This window comes from Podarcis filfolensis (assembly GCF_964270895.1).
Source record: "Podarcis filfolensis genome assembly, chromosome: 8".
NCBI classification, from domain to species: domain Eukaryota; kingdom Metazoa; phylum Chordata; class Lepidosauria; order Squamata; family Lacertidae; genus Podarcis; species Podarcis filfolensis.
The window spans coordinates 34,101,451-34,121,605 of NC_139611.1; the positions used below are offsets into that span (position 1 = coordinate 34,101,451).

At 43.7% G+C, this 20,155-nt stretch overlaps 1 long non-coding RNA gene across 1 annotated transcript in view; it reads left to right on the forward strand.

The window, feature by feature from the left end:
- Positions 1–20,155, forward strand: part of LOC310768265 — a 110,624-nt gene that overhangs the window by 53,681 nt on the left and 36,788 nt on the right. Inside the window, exon 3 of the long non-coding RNA XR_014551240.1 lies at positions 13,743–13,877. This is a non-coding gene — a long non-coding RNA (uncharacterized lncRNA). The remainder of the gene's footprint in view (positions 1–13,742; positions 13,878–20,155) is intronic.

Below are 20,155 nucleotides of genomic sequence, written 5' to 3' on the forward strand. Positions count from 1 at the left end.
CTCCTCAAATTACCGGTATACACTGTTTCTGTTCAGATTTCCTCAATAAAGCATTATCAGGTTTTCTTTGCTCTCTGAACTCCACCTGCATAATTTAAGTCACTTTGCTAACAACACTGACACAGATCATTGGTATCTTAATGATCTGTTGGTATCCTATGTATAATCATGCATTATCATGGTAGCCATGATAATATGACAGCAGCAATCGCAGATAACAATGGCTCTCAAAGTGAACCATTCACAGTGGGATCAGGTGTTAAACAGGGTTGTGTCATTGCCCCAACTCTATTCATTATTTTCATTGCCATGATCTTACACTTGGTTGAAGGGAAACTCCCCACCGGAGTAGAAATCATATATCAAACAGATGGAAAGCTCTTCAATCTGAACAGGTTGAAAGCAAAGAGTAAGGTTACCGTAACTTCCGTCATAGAGCTTCAGTATGCTGATGACAACGTAGTGTGCGCATGCTCTGAGGATGACCTCCAAACCATCCTAAATATCTTTGCAGAAGCTTACGAAAAGCTTGGACTATCACTCAACATCCAAAAAACCAAAGTGCTGCACCAATAAGTACAAAGTAACCCCTCTGCAGTGCCACAAATCCAACTCAATGGTGTAATGTTGGAAAATGTTGATCACTTCTCCTACCTAGGCAGTTATCTTTCCATAAGGACCAACATTTATGCCGAAATCCAGCATTGCCTGACCTCTGCAAGTGCGGCTTTCTCCCGACTGAAGTGCAGAGTGTTTGAGGACCCAGGACATTCGCAGGGAAACCAAAATGCTTGTTTACAAAGCTATTGTACTACCAACCTTAATATATGCTTGTGAAACATGGACCACTTATAAACGTCATCTCCAACTCCTCAAAAGATTCCATCAACAGTGTCTCCAAAAATTTTTACACATCACTTGGGAAGACAGGCACACTAATATCAGTGTACTGGAAGAAGCAAAGATCACCAGTGTTGAAACAATGATTCTTCAACATCAACTTCGCTGGACTGGTCATGTTGTGCTGATGCCTGATGATCGTCTTGCAAAGCAACTACTCTATTCCGAACTTTAAAATGGAAAGCTTAATGCTGGTGGTCAACAAAAGAAGTTTAAAGACTGTCTCAAAGCAAATCTAAAAAAATGTAGTATAAACACTGACAACTGGGAAACACTGGCTTGCGAGCACTCCAGTTGAAGAACAGCCTTTACCAAAGGTGTCATGGGCTTTGAAGACACTTGAACTCAGGACGCAAGGGAGAAACATGCTAGGAGGAAGGCACGCTTGGCAAATCCACACCGTGATCAGCTCCCACCCGGAAACCAATGTCCCCACTGTGGAAGGACATGTGGATCCAGAATTGGCCTCCACAGTCACTTACGGACTCATTGTTAAAACCGTGTTTATGGAAGACAATCTTACCCGGCTACGAGTGATCGCCGAAGAAGAATGTAGGAAGTGGTCAGGAAGAGCAACTTTCTATATGTGATGGCCTGGGACTCGGGCTTGGACTCGGAACCAGAGGAGTCTTAGTCTGCACCAGATCCTTTGCCTCAGGCATCATCAGAACCAAGTCTGGGGCTTGATCCTGAAGAGTCCCAGTCTGCACAGGTTCCCCCTGCAACAAACACCAGCTGGGCCGAGTCAGAGGCCTGAGCCTGCCCTGGCTCCAGATGATGGGATTACCTCGTTGCCTTCAGCTGGGCCATCACTTACAGCTGCTCCACTACCGGTTGGGTCAGGGGAGGCTGAGGCGGCCCCTGGGTCTAATAACCCACCGACGTCTCCCGAGCTGCAGAGACTAAGGTCTGAGAGAAGGAGAGACCTGAGTACTCGCTGGAGGAGTGCTCGCCTTCGGGCCAAACAGGGAGGAGAGTTGCCGGGGGATCAGGACTGGCCGTTACCCCAACAAAGATAAAAGGCTGACAGACCCTGCCCCAGGTTGCGGGAGCAACATTGCTGTATGCCAGATCCTGCCTGTACCTGTCCTTGCCTGGTTTCCTGCCTCGTATCCTGCCTCGGCCCTGTCGGACTGACTCTTAGCAGAACCTCTGGATTCTGGACTGGTCCTGGACTGTGTTTCAAGGGTTACCCCCGGGCCCAGCACACTATATTGTTGATTGAGTTCTATGAATTTAGTTCTGCTAGCTCTTTCGCTGCCATAAATTTATGCTGGTAAAGGAGGGGAGAAATAAACTGGTTACCAAATTGATGCTCCTGCACCAGACCCCCAGAATTGCACAGTTGTCGTCATCCCCCCCCCAACAGTCCTGCCTTAGCTAAAACAGCCTAAGAGTTTTCACTTCCCCAAAGATATGTGATCGTAACTTCCTTCCAGCAGAATAACTTGGGAGTTAATGGTGGTGTAAGGGGTTTAGTAGCATTTCTAACTTCATCCAGCTGGCGTAACACAAAGACAGGGCGGCGCTGTAAATCTGATTTCAAAGCTATTCTTTCTCCACTAAGAATTTTAGGAGCTGCAGTTCTTTGGGAGGAAGCTAGGGATTTATAACAGAGAAATCTCAGCTCCCTTCAAAATGGAAATATTACAGAAATACCATGATAGTTAAATTGGATACAAGCCCCTGAGGGTTTGCAGTGTAGCGATGCCCTGGGTTTGGTGGGGGGGGGGGGTAAGAAGCTACATGACCCAAATCCCCCATATGTGTTTGCAGGTGGCAACGTTGCCTTGAAACGCATCACCAGGTTTTCTCTTTCTCGCTGCTCTCTTTGAGATTTGAGCGCTCCACTTCTCCAAAGCCAGACCATAGCTCAGTGGTAGAGCACATACATACTTTGAGTGCAGATGGACCCAGGTTCAATCCCAAACATCATCTCCATGTGAGGAGAGGGGCAGACAATCCTTTGAAACCCTGGAAGCTGTGGACAGCCCTCAGGTAGATGGACCAGGAATCAGTAGAAAGAAGTCAGTTTTCTATGTGGGCCAGCCTCTCCCCGCCCAAAATAATCCATGCAAATCTGAATTACTGGATTCACACTAAGTAAGGGACAGTGTTCTGTTAGAAGGAGGAGAAATCAAATTTCCAAGAATATTAGATGTTCCCGAATAAAAGCCCTGCTGAGTAACATACACATTTTTAATGGCTTCTTATCAATCTCCTTCATTCCGTATACAAACAGCAAAAAAGAAGACAGGATTAAAAGATTAGATTTGTCAAATTGTGGTGTTTTTTTTAATGTCTTTCAGCTTCTGCGTTATTAAACCCAAGCCACTGACCACATAGCTGGGATTCTCTTCATTTGACAAGAAAGGAGGATTTCTTCATGCCTGCAATTGATTTCCACACTTCAAATCAAAGATTATTCAATCTTCCTCTAGAAATCTGATGTATGTTTTACAGGCTTTTCTTTTTCTTTAAAAAAGAAAAAAGTCCTTTACCCTAATTATACCATTGCATGTCACAATTATCACTTGACTTCAGCAAAACCCTTCGGCAGGGGGAGTATACTGAGGCCCGAAGGCCAAATATAAACATTTTAATAAGGAAAGAAATAAGAATGTGAGGGGCGGTAATTGTAAATTAGTGTTTTTAGGGGGGGGGCAGGCTTAGCACTTTTTAAAACAAAACAAAAAAACTATGCTGATGCACGTGTAAGAAAAGTGGGGGGACGGGACCTCCATGTACCAGGATTATAAAGTTCAGTGCAAGCTTCTTAATACCACATGATTTTCTGATTTTCGCTTTCTTAGTCCCAGGTTAGTTAACATCTTCATGTTTTTTTCTCTTTCTTTAACTCTCCCCATGTCAGCTAGTGCAAAACAAATTTCTCTTTCACTCCACCTCCCTTTGTCTCCTGTATTTTTTAAGATGGTGAGTCTGTGGTGGGAATGGGCAAACACAACATTTTCACTTTTTCTCAGTTTTTCATTTTGCCAACCTTAAATTAAGTTCTCTATATTTCTACATCGGACTGTGATTTTTTTAAAAAAAAAAACCTAATGAAAGGTCATCATCATTTTAGCACAAATGTCTCCTAATATACGCATATGTACTATATGCAGTTTTGTCTAATATACACATGACATGTTTGAAAAGCAACTTTCCCAAACATAATACATTATTTTCACATTTATATGCACACTCCACCCCAACACACTTTTTTTTGGTACACATCACTTGGTTGGGGAACTGCATTGCAATATGTTTCGGTTCATATATTGCTTTGCAAAATATGAATTAAGTGATTTTGCATTTAAATGTGAACTGAATCAAATTTCTCCTCCCATCCCAACAATCATTGTTGACTTTTTTTAAAAAAAAATTTTTAAAAAGTATTGACGTCCAGACATATTCAGACATTTATGGATCTAATTTCACTACTTTCTAAATGCCAGGACAGCGGACTCCCTTGTGGTCTTAAGGCAGTGTTGGCATTAATGACACCGTCTGCAGCCGCCCATTTCTCCTTCATTCCATCATCTCTTGTGTCTGTTTCAACAAAGTCATCCTTTCCCCGCACCCCCAGTCTCAGTAGGAAACACTAGAAACTGAGACCTCAAACAACCCATTTGAATTTATGCTCCAAAAGCTTCCCAGACTTTGACGTGCAGATGCCATCAAAGGCGATTCTTATCAGCATCCTGAATGCTCAGGTACGATGTCTGTTGGCGGCTTAGCTGGGGGTATTTTAGCAGTGATGGCAAAAACGGCATTTCATTCTCCCACATCAGAGGCTTGGGAATGACTTTGCAAAGTTTCGTTAATTAAGCCTGGCAGCCCCCTTGTGAGTCAGACAAGGAATATCTAAACGTGCGACATTATCCGCAACTCTAATGCAGCCACCTGTGGGATGGAGCGTGACAGTCCTCCTACTAGGCAAGCCCACACAGCTTGCACCCTAATTAAGCAATTAGGAGCCGTGGAAGGCTTTATTCAAAGAGCATGTAATTCCAGGCAATGTGCAGGTTGAGAAATGCATCTGTATCTGTAACCTGCATTCGTTGACTTCGCCGGTGAGTTTTGAGCGGCGCAAGTTACATTGCCACGCTTTGTCCCAGCAACAGCAGCAGCAACGGGCTTTGGTAATATGGCACCCTGGACGAGGACAAAAGTTGGCGCTCCCTGTATATTTCTTGTTTTCACAATAGTTCCTTATTTATTATTAATTTGCACACACCCCTTGGCTTGGTGCCCTGTGCAGGGGAACCGCCCGCACCACCCTAAATCTGGCATTGGTCACAGCAAAGCTTTGTCTAGCTTAGTACTCCGTCTGTGACAGTAACCGGCCCTGCAGTGGAGACTGGGAAGTGGGCCTTTTTGAAAACTAAGTGTCGTGGGGTTGCATGACAGCAACACTATTAGATGGATTTCCTTTGGATGAGGAGCTTAACAGTATCTTTCTGTGTGCGGGCGAAATTATGAACATACAAAGCAGGGATGATCCAAAGATAAATCTACTGATAGCTGATTTGCAGCAGATCTGCAAGGGTTTCTGATTCTGAATTGTTTCAACAATATCGACAAAAGGATGCCTCTTCAGCCTTCCAAATTAAGTTGTTTGAATCCCTGAACAACTCAAGGTTCACACTTATATTTATTTGTTATGTTTATATCCCATCTCTCCCCCAATGAGCTCAATGTGGCATACATGGTTTCCCCTCTCCTCATTTTCCCCTCACAAAAACCCTGTGAGGTAGGTTAGGCTGAGAGACAGTGACAGGCCCAAGGTCACCCAGTGATCTTCATGACTTAGTGGAGACTAGAACCCCCGTCTCCCAGGTCTTAGTCCATTACTCTAACCACTACACTACATTGGCTGTTACTGGAATTCATATTGGTGTATGACTCATGAGGTGGTGTTGGGGCTCTCCTTTCTGAGCCACCATTTTGCACCCGGTTCCACCCATCTCCCATCTACTATTTTGTACCTAGCTCCATTTGGTAGAGCTCAGGGCTCTCATAACCCTGAAGGGCCGTAACTCAGTGGTAGGGCATCTGCTTTGCAAGCAGGAGGTCGCAGGTTCAATCCCTGGCATCTCTAGGTAGGGTTAGGAATGGACTAATGGCAGCTTTTTATGTTCCTAAAAAAACCCTCTTAAGTAGATTCTGACGTGAATGAAATTTAGAGCAACATGCCAGAATCTTGGTCAAAAAGCCTCAGCTTCATAATGCAACAAGTATTGCAGCGTGAGAGGAACATTAGAAAATGGGACAAAAGTGCCAGAATTCTAATCAGGAAATCTAATGCAATCGTCTCCACATCTGAATGCACCCTGAGGTTGGTGGGGGAGCACCCTATTCACCCTTACGGGCCAGCCTCCGTGGGCCTACCCCTCAGTTTCACAAGGCCAACCTTATGTCATGAACCTAAACAAATTTGTTGGTAGAGATGGCACATTAGAAAACCAGTGCCTGCATTTTCCCTGCACAAAAGGACAATGACATAATGATTGCCTTATTATGTTACTATTCTCGTAGCCATTGTAGGCTTTCTGCCTTCAGAATGTGTAGGAATGGTTTTCGCCCGCTGCCAATGGGGAAAAGGCTGCTATAGTTATAAAACTATTGTCTCTGTTCTGGGGGGGAGGGGGAAGGAGATTGAAATCACATCATAATTTTTCATGACTGAGATGCTCCATTTTACAATGCAGAATTGTTGTGGGGGTTTTTTTTAAGGTGCTTAAATTAGCACGGAAGAGATTCAGATCAGCTTCTGGCGTGGATACAGATAGAAGATGCTCCATTCTATTTTTAATTATCCTGGTAATGGCTTGCTTTTCTATATGTTGGCCACATATAAGATAAGCATAATGCCACACTGACATGTGAATAGCTTATTCATTACGAGAGCCTGCTAAGAATCCACATCCGGCATTCCTCTAACGAAATGCAGCTGGAGCTTTCGGATACAGGACTAAGCATCTCTTGAACAGCTTGTATTCTGCAAGGTTCAATCGGCTATTATCTGTTGCATTGTGGATTATCTTCTCCTCTACTGTGAATAGGAACCTCGCCCTGCAACATTAACCATGCTGCTGCAAATGCTGGAATTTACATAATGGAATTGCATTAGGGTGAGGACAGATGTGAAAAATTGAGAGCAGCTGGGCCATTTTTAAAACATCTGCATACCTGAATTCATAAAAAATGCATCTCTCTCTGCCCCCCGCCCCAGCCCCCACACTTCTGGGGCAAACTCAGAAAACCCTGTGGTATATTAGGTTTAGCCTCAAGGGTCCATCATTACAGTTCTGCTACATAAGATAAGTAGCATTATCCTCCATAAATTTGTCAAATCCCCTTTTAAAGCCATCTAAGTTGGTGGTCATCATTCCCTCCTCTGGGAGCAACCATAGTTTAACCATTCATTCCTTTATTCATTCATTCAGCCTCTATTGGCATAATATAGTTTAACTATTCGCTGCATGAAGAAGTACTTCATTTTGTCTGTCCTGAATCTTCCAACATTCAGCATACTTGGATGTCCAGAAATTCCAGCATTATGAGAAACGGTGGGTGATCTTTTTCTGCACTTCCTCCTCGCTGCTCACCATGTGTCAGGGTTCAGAACATGACCCTCCAGCAAATCTCCCCCTTGCCAATGACCTGGAGGAGCCATCAGATCTGGACATCACATCCCTACAAGGAAATTATCTCAAAATCTCCATTTCCAGAACATAAAAATATAAGGAGCACCCTGCTGGTTCAGGTCAGTGGCTCATCTGGTCCAGTATCCTCACAGTGGCCAACCAGATGCCTATGGGAAGTGCACAAATAGGACTTGAGTGTGACAGCACTCTCCTCACTTAGAGCAGAGACATTTTGACTAGTCTCTGTTGATTGTCTGATCCTCTTTTAAAGCTATCCTGCTGTTCAATCCAGTCCCACCCATCTCAAACCAGCTTCAGTCTGACTAGAGGATTCAGCCAGATTCACTTTGTAGTTAAGGTAAAGGTAAAGGACCCCTGACAGTTAAGTCCAGTTGCAGCACTCATCTCGCTTTACAAGCCGAGGGAGCCGGTGTTTGTCCGTAGACAGTTTTTCCGGTCATGTGCCAGCATAACTAAATCACTTCTGGTGCAATGGAACATTGAAACCAGAGCAGCGCACAGAAACGCCGTTTACCTTCCCACCAGAGCAGTATCTATTTATCTATTTGCACTGCTAGGTTGGCAGGAGCTGGGACTGAGCAACGAGAGCTCACCCCATCGCGGGGATTCGAACTGCCAACCTTCTGATTGGCAAGGCCAAGAGGCTCAGTGGTTTAGACCACAGCACCACCTGCATCCCTTGTACTTAAGCTAGGTGTGGACATTTGAGACAACCATTGCACTTGAGTAGATGAACATTCATGCGGAGATAACAACTTTGTGTACATGCATTCTGATCATGGGGTGTATATGTTGCATGGGCAGGGAAACCAAAAAGGTAATGTATGTTGGGTGAAGATATCCCCACCTCCTCTCTGATGTGTACAACACTATGCAGCCAAATTGATCTGCAGATCTGGCACGGTTACAGGTGCCACATAATACTCGTTCTGCATTTGTAATAAATCAATATTTTGATGTGGCAGCACCTACACTTTGGAACTTCCTTCCTATTGACATTAGGCAGGCACTTTCACTATACTCTTTTCGGCGCCTGCTAAGAAACATTTTTGTTTAGTCCTGAGAACATAAGAACCTGCTGAATCTGGCCCAAGGCAAACCTACCCAGGTATGTACAATGTTCACATGTGTTTTGATGTTTTTAGTTCATTACTGATTTTAATTATTATTTGAATGTTTTAACCTATTTTAAACTATTCTAACTGATAATTTTATTGTTTTATTCTTTTTGTAAACTGCTTTCAGGGTGTGTATATATGTGTGTGTGTGTATATGTGTATATATATATATATATATATATATATATATATATATATATATGAATATGAATATATATATATATATATATATATATATATATATATATATGAATAAATAAATAAATATCCAAAATCATGGTTTCATAAACCATGGTATACCATTATGAACTAGGCCAATACATTTCCTGTAATATCCCCCCACCCCCCTATTATTAAACCAAATGTTTGTAGACAAAAACTGATGGTGAAGCCACCTGTTCAGAATGCTAGAGCAGCTATTTTCTTGCAGCTGGTTCCTCATATGTTAATGCTTTAATGTATTTTTTTATATAAAAAGTAATCCTTAGAAGTTCTCTTATTCAATCAGATCAAGGCCAATGGCCTGAGCAATATCATAATGGGAATTAAAATGATTATTTTTATATAGTTATACTTTAAAAAAGAAAGAAAGAAGAAAAACCAATTCTCTCTCATTGATATCTGAAGTAGAAAGGGTTCTTTTTAGGTTTTTATTTTCTCCAGCCAAAGATCCAGCCTTTATTGTCATTCCTGAACATTAGCCTCAAGGTTTAATTCAAGTTGAATGTAGGAGAATACTTTTGTAGTCCTTCATTTACATGTATGCCAACAAGCTTAAATGCACTGCAACCTTGGAAGACTTTCAAAGGAAGTAATAATTCCTCTGAAATAGGTCTTTTGAAAGCGTTATCTTGTTCCTTCTCTTTCTGTTAATCTTGGGAACCCCTTAGCATGTCAAAGCAATTTTTCTAATGTCACATCGTCTCAACATTACCATGAAAGCGCTTTAAAAAGATGATTTGAGAAAGAATAAATGTTGAATGAGCATTTACTAAAGGGCCATTTATGCCCCATTTGCATTTTGACTATGTTTTTTGAAATGTTTGAAAAGCCAGCTAATTTGAAAGTCAATCTCCTCTCCAAACAAACTTCGGGACACAAGTGTGTTTACACCAATCTCCTTCCTTTGTGCCTTCATTAAAAATAAAATCATTAGTTTGAAGCTGGTTTTTCTTTTTTTAAACAGGGCTGAGATTAGACACGTAAGACCTAGTGCTGAAATGGTATTCTGTTCAGGGATGTTAGCTGTGAAGAAATGCTTCCCCTCTGCTGTTCGAAAGAATATAAGGGCATCTCCAGCTAGACCACAGTGATGGAAGGGCTGAGGTGGTGTTCACCACTCACTGTATGGTGAAGATGTGGCTGGAGTCTCCCTCCTCACTGCCATCACCACCAGCTTCTGCCATTTCCCCACAACATTGGTACCCTCTGCTTGATTGTCTGGCGGAAACCCAATGAGCAACTGGGCAGTGACATCTATTTCTCCTCATCTTCTTTCAACTTACAACCATCAGGTTTGATGCCTCAACGCCTTCCACATGCACTGCATCAGAGGGATTTTGGGTATCACACGACAGGACAGAATTCCAAACAAAGATGTGCTCTCCAAAGCCCACATTCCCAGCATGTTTGCACTCCTGTCTCGGTGTCCTCTACACTGGCTTGGTCATGTCCAGAGAAAGAAAAATGGCAGGATCCCCAGGGGTGTGTTCTATGGGGATTCTGGCACCAGACCAATTGGCAGACCAACTCTGCATTACAAAGATGTCTGCAAACGTGACATGAAGACTGAAGACATGAAGACATGAAGACATGAAGACAGAAGTGATTCTCCAGGGTTTGGGACTGGGAAGATTCCCAGCCAGTAGTGGCTTGGGACTGGCAAGGCAGGAGGCCAACAGTAGATGGAGCCAAAGAGCCAATCACAGGCAAAGCCAACAAATTCTAGTTTGTCCCCATCCTCCTCCTCCTGTCTGAATGCTACAAGAGGCAGCACTAAGATTAAAGAAAAGGAGGTGGGCAGATTGTGCCTCCCTCTGGGCTGGTTGCATAAGGAAGGAAGTTGAGGACTGACTGAGGGTGGAGTGAAGTTGGTGGAGCAGTGCTCTACTCGCCCAAATGGACCAGCCTCCACTGTTCCCATCCTTACCTGGAGATGCTGGGGACTGAACCTGGGACCTTCTGCACACAGAGTAGATCCCTTTCCCCAAACTTTGTGAGAAAGTTCAACTGAGGCAATTCCTAACTGAGCCAAGCACAGGCATCCACCACTGGAGAAACTATTTCCATGAAAGCAGGACGTTTTAAAAGACACAGCGTTTACAGGCCTAATTGTGTCAAGTGCCCTTAAGTCCAGGTCCAGATGTTAAAAGCTGAGCGAGTTAAGAGGAAGTAGTATGCCAGAGGTTATTCACCCGGTATTTGATTATAGAAACATTTTCCATCTTTTGAGTAGGTACTTCCTGACCTTTCCAGCATTGTGATCATATCCAAGTTCCTGAGCAGGAGTCTGAATAAGGAGTTGCTTACAAGGGATGGTGTATTTGGTTCATAACAAGGCAACTCTCTGTTCAGATCATCCTTTACGCACTTCTGACACTATTGGTCAGGCAGAGCAACACTTCAAGAATAAATGGAAAATTTTTACTCATAGATCTCCCTTTGTGAACTTTTGGCACTATGACAAAAGAGGATTTTCGAAATGTAACAGCTGAAAGTGTCTCAAGAATGCAACTTTTATACAGATTCTCTCTCTCTACCCTTTCTTCTTATTTTTGGTATGAATAAAAGTTCAGCCTTTAACCTTAGCTCACTCTAGTGCAATTGCTTTGCATGCAGAAATCCCAGGTTCAATCCCTGGCATCTCCAGGTGGAGCCTTAAATCCTAGAGAGCTGCTGCCAGTCAGTGTACAGAGGTACCTCTGGATGCGAACGGGATCCATTCTGGAGCCCCGTTCACATCCTGAGCAGAACGCAACCTATGTCTGCGTGGGTCGCCACTTCTGTGCGTGACAAAACCCGGAAGTAACCCGTCCCGTTACTTCCGGGTCACCGCGGAACGCAACCTGAAAGCGCTCAACCTGAAGCATATTTAACCCGAGGTATGACTGTATGCAAGATGGAGCTAGATAGACCCATGGACTGGCTTCGTTTAGGGCAGCTTTTTTACATTCCTATTCTTCCGAGCAGATTTTTACATGTAAAATGTATTTTTCTGTCTTGCCACTTGCCACTGACAGATGATTACGTTAAGAGCAAAAGGCTCTCTTTCCTAATATGCCAGATTTCAGCATCTGTCAAATCATATTAAATGCACAATTAAAGCACACTATATCCCCAAAGAATCCTGAGAAGTATAGTTTCCCCTCACAGGGCTACAATTCCCAGTGCCCTTAGCAAACTGTAGTTCCCATGACTCATTGGAGGAAGTCATGTGTTGTGTGGACCTGCCCATAGTTAAAAGGTTGTTCTCGATGGTAGATAAGAAAAGCAACTTTGTTGTGTTCCTTCAGATGTTCTTCTGGTGGACCAGGGACGGGGAATCTGAGGCACTCCAGATGTTTAGGACTCCCATTTCCCATCAGTTCCAGCTGAGATGGCCAGTGGTCAGGAATGATGGGAGATGTAATCTAACAATATCTAGAGGGCCGTAGGTCCCCCAGCCCTGCAGTAGGCAGTTCTGGAACCCATTTTGAGCAAGGCATGACAATGTGTTTTTAAATCTTGCCAATATGCAGGAGACCTTTTGCAGTTTGTTTTTGGTTGGGAACCTTTGCAGCCATTATTACCTTGAATTGGGTCGATTCAGTGCAGGAACAAAGGAAGCTGCCTTACACTGAGTTGAATCATCATAGCTCAATATTGTCCACAAGGAATGATCCTTGCTCTCTGGGATTTCAGACTAGGGGGAAGGTCTCTCCCAGACCTTCCTGGAGATGCTGTGGATTGAACCCAAGGCCTTCTGCAGATGCTCTACAACTGACCTATGGTGTTGCACTGGTGTCCAGTTTCCAGGCTTCCCACTGGCATCTGGTTGGCCACTGTGAGAACAGGATGCTGGACTAGATAGGCCATTGGCTTGATCTTAGCAGACTCATCTTAGTTCTTATGAACAGGCAGCCTGACTAGGTCTGAGGCAGCTTCCTAAGGCTATACCTTCTTCATCACCTACTTAAAGCCCTCTTGCACAACCTTAGCAGTTGTGGAGTATCCTGGGAACTTTAGTATGTTAAAGGTTGCTGGGAACTGCTGCAACCCCAGAGTCTTCCGCGACTGGACCCAATGGTAAGGGGTCCCATAATCTTTACCTTTATTGCTGTTAAAGTGGTATGAGTGTCTGGTGTGGATGCGACCTATGTACCAAACAGAAGGAGGAGGAACATTCTCAAGAATTCTCTCATTCAGAACTGAAGATATGCTTATTATTTTCCTTTCTCAGCTCTGGAACAGGAGTCTTTCCCTGCTTGTTTTTGTGGAGACTATTGGGAGGCCAGAGCCAAAGCCAGCCTTGAAGGAGGTAGGGGTGTGTGTGTGTGTGTGTTTGTACTTGAGTAAAGATCCCCAACTTGCCTGTAGGGACCCTATGAAAGTGGGTAAAGTTACATAGCCCTGTTCTCTTACCCCGATTTTCTTTCTAATGCAAGACTGTTGGCGACCCCAAACTCTGTTCCCTAAAGCCTTATTGAATTTTTGACCTTGGAAACCCCAAATCTTTCTCCCTCGAACAGATGGGAGGCACTGCTTAAGCGAACGCTTCCGTTCCTTTGTGGATATGAAATCGCACTGCCTCCCTGTGAAATAAGTAACGCACATTCCACAAATCATGGAGTGTTAGCAATCTTATACATTACAAGTTCCTCGGGGGCAGAAAAGGCTTGTGTTTTATATACTTGTAAATGACTGTGTTCACTTAAAGGAACTAGGGAACAAAAATAATTAATGGAGGGAAAACCATTATTTATAGAGTACCATAAATATACAGCATAACACGTAACATTCCTGCCCTGAAGAGCTTGCAGTGTAAAAAAAAACAAAAACCTTTCAGTTGCAGGATTCCAAGCGAGATGACGATGACACAACCGCTCCAGATGTGTCTGTGGCTTTTAGGTGTGGGAGCGAGGCCAAGGGAAGTACCACTTTGGATTTCTTTCAGCAGCAAATCTTTTAAGAAATCCCCAGACCTCTGGTAAGTGGTATTTCTTTTCTAGTGTTCGGCAGAATCACATGACACAGAGCTTTCCCCAGGCTGTACGACCTCAGGCTTCCAGCAGGAGAGCACAGTTTAGGATACTTCCCCACATAGCAATCTCTGGGCACATCCACACTATATATTGAAAGCACTGTGATACCATTTTAAGAGACATAGTTTCCCCCGCCAAAGTATCCTGGGAACTGTAGTTTGTTAAGGGTGCTAAGAGTTCTTAGGAGACTGTTTCCTTCACAGACCCACAATTCCCAGAGCAGTTTAACAGCTAACCCCTCTTCCCAGGGAACTCTGGGAATTGTAGCTCTATGGCAGTAATAGGGGGACTTAACGTTGGGATAAATTACTCCAGTTTAAGTTACATCAGCTGAGCTGGGAAATCCCAAGATCTTCTGAATTCAAGCTCTCTCATCCCTGTGGATCTTTGGTTCAGATAGTATTCTAAGGCTGCAATCCTAACTACTTCTACTCAGAAGTAAGTTCCAATGAATTTGATTGAGCTTACTCCCTGGTAAGTGGGGTCAGGATTCCAGGCTAACTTGATTCAGGTTGGCAGCCCTGATAAAAATAAAATAATTTTGGACATTTATGCTACATGAATGACTTTATATCAGGTCAACTTCAATGCCAGGGAAACAATTATTTGGTATCTTTTTAATCTATTCATTTCCTCTACCTGGCATCTCGGTGCCTTTTAGATTAGTTCTCTGTAGATCGTCGCCTTTGTTTCTGTGCAGGCATTCAGTGTTTCCAATTTCATGTTACTGTACTGAATTCTCTTTTCACAGCAAAGCGTCTTTCAATATGCTTGTATTTGGGATAATGAAGTTCGTCGCCTCCGTGTGTTAAATAATTCACTTCCTTTTTCCGCCTCTGTGAAGTTCTCTTATTGTGGCGTGGCTTCCAAAACATTTTCACACACACACGCACAAAAAGCGTAATCCATAAAATATGAAGAACTAACAATGAACACTGACATTTTAATTCTTCACTTACGAGCACAAAAGGGATGACAATTGGAAATTGCTGTTGTTGCCATAATAAAGAGAGATTTGCATTCCTCTGAAATTGATAGTTTAGTATTTGAGCATAATGTCAGTAGCGGCAAATAACAATGCCTAGGTTCTGCGGATTATAAGTAATAGCTGTTTTCCGTTGCGCCCTGTTGAATAGCGCCATTTCCCCCACCCCTTGCTGTAAACAAATGAGAGGTTGCTGGCAGTAATAATGCAGGTTTGTACAGAATCAGAATTATTTCTGAATAAGCAGATAACAGCTTTGAGATGTAATGACTATGTGGGGTGGGGAACCTTTCGCAGCCAGAGAGCATAAGGCAACTGCCATCATTTATGTTAAGCTCAACGCTCAGTCCTGTATGTGAACAAACATGGCCTGGATTATCTTTCCCTTCTCCTTTGAGGCAGAAGCTCCTGTATCTGACAAGTCAGGCGTAAGCTCATATGAGAACTAGAGGAACATAGGAAGACGCCTTATAACACGTCAGGTCATTGGTCCATTTAGCTCAATAGTGTCCCCAGTGGCCGCATTCACACCGTACATTTAAAGCAGTTTCATGCCACTTTAAACAGTTCTGGCTTCCTCCAAAGAATTCTGGAAGCTGTAGTTTGTTAGCAGTGCTGAGAGCTGTTACAAGGCCCTTATTTAACTCAGAGCTGCAATACTCAGAGTGGTTAACAGTCAATCCCTGTTCACAGGGTGAGAATTGTATCTCTTGGAGAAGAATAGGGGCCTCCTAATAACTCTCAGCACCCTTTGCAAACAACAGTTCCCAGAATTCTTTGGGGAAAGCCCTACCCATTTAACGCCGTATCAGGGAGTTTTGCTTGTACACTGTGAATGTAGCCAACGACTGGCAGCATGTCGCGAATTCCTCGCGGCGCTTTTAGCAGAAACGCTGAGTCCCAGGTTTTTCCAGTGCAGTCTTTTTAATGTGAGCTATATACAAGTATTTACAAAAACAGTCCATACAGAGTACCTGCTCCTTAAGGCAAACAAATACTCTCCACCACAGCACAACCACCACACAACCACAACTACTGTTGAACAGGCTTTCCTTTTAAAACAGGTGATAGCCAATCACATTCCTGCTGAGTCACTCTGACCCAGCACTTCACAGAGTATTGCATCAGCCTGTTGAAGCCTGCAGACTTACTCAGTATCCTGCGAATCCCAGCACAGCAGACCTCCAAGAATTGAACCTGGGACCTTCTGCATGCACCATGAATTATCTACCACTGAGCAATGACCCTTCCACAACTGTCACTTGGAGTGTCTGGGTCACATGTTCTCTTGTACACATGCTCGCTCTTCCTTCTACCATATGTAAATCCTTGACTGGGTGAAAAATTCCAGAGGGGTAGCCCTATTAGTCAGTTGCAGTCAATTGGTGAAAGGTCCTGTGACACCTTAAAGACTACCAGATCTTGTGAAGGGCATGGACTGAAGTGGACTCCAGCTATGGGGCATTTGTGTTCCTCTAGATGTTGCTGGAGCCTAGATTACCCTCCACAAGAAACAGGCCTTTCTTTCCTGTAGCCCCCTAACCTTGGAACGGCTTTTCTTGGGAGACTGAGATGGCCCTCTTGTGGCTTTTCTCCCAAAGCCAAATTAACACTTCTCTTTAATGTTTCACCAGTTGATTTCTTTGGCCCCTCTTTTTGTTTGTTGGCTTCTAGTGGAGGCATGTGGTTACATTAATTCCCCCCACCCCTAAACTGTAGTATTTTTTATCTGAAAAAGTTCATTTTAAAAAATGGCTAGTAGCCATGATGGCTATGTTCCAGTTCTGCTGTTGGGGGGTGGGGATCACAGGTGGGTAGAGTGCTGTTCCACTCATGTACTGCTTGCAGGCTTCCTGTAGGCATCTGATTGGCCAATGTGAGAACAGGATCCTGGACTAGATGTGCCATTGCCCTCATTTAGCAGGCCATTTGTTTCACTCAGTTGAGAAAGCGCTCCTCACTTCTCCGAGTGGTGAGAAGTTCTGTGGGCAGCAGTACCAGCTGAAGTTTCCTTCCTATGAAATAAAATGCAGCCTTACACTGCCTTTGTAATACTTGCCTTGTTGAAAGTTATGAAGGCAAACAGAAACTCCTGTGAGGCAGACCTGCCTGACAGCAACTTGGACAGTGCCCCCCCTCCCCGACCGCCACCATGACTGCACCTCCCAGGCCCAGGTAAGTCCAACTAGAAACTCTACTCTCTTTCCTTCTGCCTAATTTCTGTTTCTCTGCCCCCTTCCCTCAGCTAGAGTTGGGTTACCTTATTCCAAAACACAAACTCTGATGGGTATCTTATTCCAAAACACAGAGAGATTCCTAACTATCAAGAGATGGTTTCTTATCTGTTGGCTCTTGTTGATGAGGCATCAACCAACTGCCTTGGACTATTAACAATCTGCCTGACAAAGGGCTGGTCAGTTAGCAGCCAGAACAATATAGTAGTCAACGTTGAGTGATATCTAAAGTACAATTCTTGGGAATATATATATATGGAGGGGAGAGAGCGAGAAAATTTCCACCAGGGCAATGGGACATATTCCTTAACAATTGCCAGGCTACTAAAGTCAAAGGTTCACTCTCACACCGTACCTGCCAAGATCAAGGTGACTTTGGGGTCTCTCTTTGTGGGAAGCTCATTCGGCAAGAGCTAGTCATCAGAAGACTCTTTCCAATTAAGTAATTAGACAAGGTGCTAAATATAAAGGAGGACTGGTAATGATCCTGTTATTACAGCATTATAATATTTTGTAGCTTAAGAGCATTAAGAAGGCCTCACTGGCGATTTGAAATTAGGATCCTCTTTTTTTTTTAAAGCCCATCAAATAAAAGAGAGAGACGAAAGAAGAAGAGAACTTCAAAGCTGCTTTTTTCCCACTTGGAAACCTGCCTGTGTTAGGATGAAATGAATAGAAAAAAGAGCAAGGTTTGCCTTCTAATAAAGCATCTGTTGCCCACTTTGAACATTTCTTACTTCTTTGTGAGCATGTCTCTCCAGTTATGGGGACTACTGACAATGAAGAACAGAGGCCTTGAAATAGACAATACCTGTTATCTACCCAATATTTCTGATTTTCATGTCACTTTGAACTGGATCTTCATTTGACCGCATGCTGAGTCCAAAAAGAATTTCTTTGTCGGCTGATCCAAAGATGCCAGAAGATGCTCGGAAAAAAAGTAAACTGCGGGAATCTGCTCAATAAAGGCAAGATGAAAAACAAGCCTTTGCCATTCACTCCACGCATGGACAGTGCTTTTAACTTCTGCCTATTTTGGTGCTGCAAAGAAGCCCCCTAAATGCAAATTTTGTGTGTGTGTTGTTCCAAGGCTAGATTATCGCTTTCTCTGTGCATAAAATAACAAAAAACAAGCATAAACCCCGACAAGAACGGTGAGTATGGAGAAGTAGCCAGATTACTTAAAGTAGACCCCTGGCTTTCGGAAGCCCAATGCAAGGAGACTTTTGCTGCTACTGAGCCACTGCTGCTCTTGAGCAAATGTCAAGAGGCCTATTCCCAACAAAAGATTGGCAGCCTTTCACTGGGAGTTGCGGGGCGGTGGGGGGGGGAGTCAGATTTGGCAGCTCTGCTTAGCAGAGTGATTCAGCTAAAATTTGGCCGGGCTTCAGTAAGCTTTCATTTGTTTGTATGTTTGTGTGTGTGTGTGTGTGTGTGTGCATGCGTGGTTGTTGAATGCTAGAAAACTCCTGGCCAGAACAGGCAGAGAGACAGGATTCCAAGGCACATTTTCATCTCCATCCAGCGGGCTCTCGTCCTGATTGGGCAAGGATAAAGCTGGGCCCAGTGAATTGATCAATGAAGAATGTTCAATGGAAACCAGCCAACGAAATCATCAAAAAGAGCCGGGGCGGGGGACTGGATGGCTCAGAAGGATCTGTGATGGTGGGAGGGGGAAAGAAAAAACAAAAGCAAGGGGGGGAGGAGAGAAAAACCTCCTTTGACTTAAATGGGGATGAATTAGACTAGCCTTGCCTGATTAAAAGAAGAAGTTTGAGCCAACAGAACTTTTTTGGGTGTGTTCTATTAATGGCATACATAGTTCCAGAATTGCTGGATACCTTAGGTGGGAAACTCTTTTCTGGCTGAGGGCCACATTCCCTTCTGGGGGCTGGTGATAAAAGTGGACAGAGCAATATATGTAAAATATTTACATTGTTCGCTAGACTGGTTTCTTCACGCACCGCTGTTTGCGTTCCATCCAGGGAAGAAAGTGGCATGATCAGAATTCAAGGACAGATTTCAGCCAGGTAAAGAAAATCTTAAGGCCAGATGAATTGAAAGCATGTGGTTTCCCTCAATCCTGGGAATGGTCATTTACCACTCCCTGTGCTACAGTTCCCAACACCCCCAATGAACTACAGTTCCCAGAGTGGCTTAACCATCAATCCCTCTTCACAAGGAACTTTGGGAGCTGTAACTCTGTGAGGGGAATAGGGGTCTCCTAACGATTCTCAGCCTGCTTAACAAACTACACCTCCTATAATACTTTGAGGAAATTCGTGAGGGTTTAAAGTGGTGTGATAGTGCTTTAAATGTTCTGTGTGTATAGTATTGGGGTTTCTGAGTAAGGATGCATGGAGCCCAGCTGCAACTGGGGACCAGTAGGTCCCCTGCTTTTCCCTCTTAGTGACCACCCGGAGGCCAGTTGCAATTACACTTGCCCCACTAATTCCCTCTCCGTCCCACAGCCACCTGCTCGCCCTCCCTCTGCAGCCGTACTTTGTAGTGCACATTCTTTCTACCAAGTCATCAGTAACGTCAGCTGGAGCAGATGTCTGTTCTGTAATTGATTAGGTATCTTTCTGCGGCAAAACCGTTTTGAGTTGTGATCAAATGAGCAGTTGGTAGGGCCCAGGCTCTGAGCATCAGAATCTGATTATGTCCTCAAAAAAAACACAGCCTTTGAAGTGGGCCAGAGAACACTTGAGTAATTCCAGTTTATCTGTCTTTTGCAAAATTCATCTCGAAGGGAGGGATTTTTGCCCAGGTGTGTGTGTGGGGGGGGGGAGGCAACGAGCTTGTTTCCATTATGACTCATCTGTTGACTTCAAAGTTCAGACATTGGCAAGAGATTGATTTAAAAACCTGGCAAGCTGGTTTTGCTTGCTTCTATATACTTGGGGCAACTGGTGGATTCAGACAACCAGTGTTCTTCCCCCCTCCCAGTCCTATCCCAATTTATTTTTTCCCTAATTTCTATTTACTTTTGAAGTCACCAGGT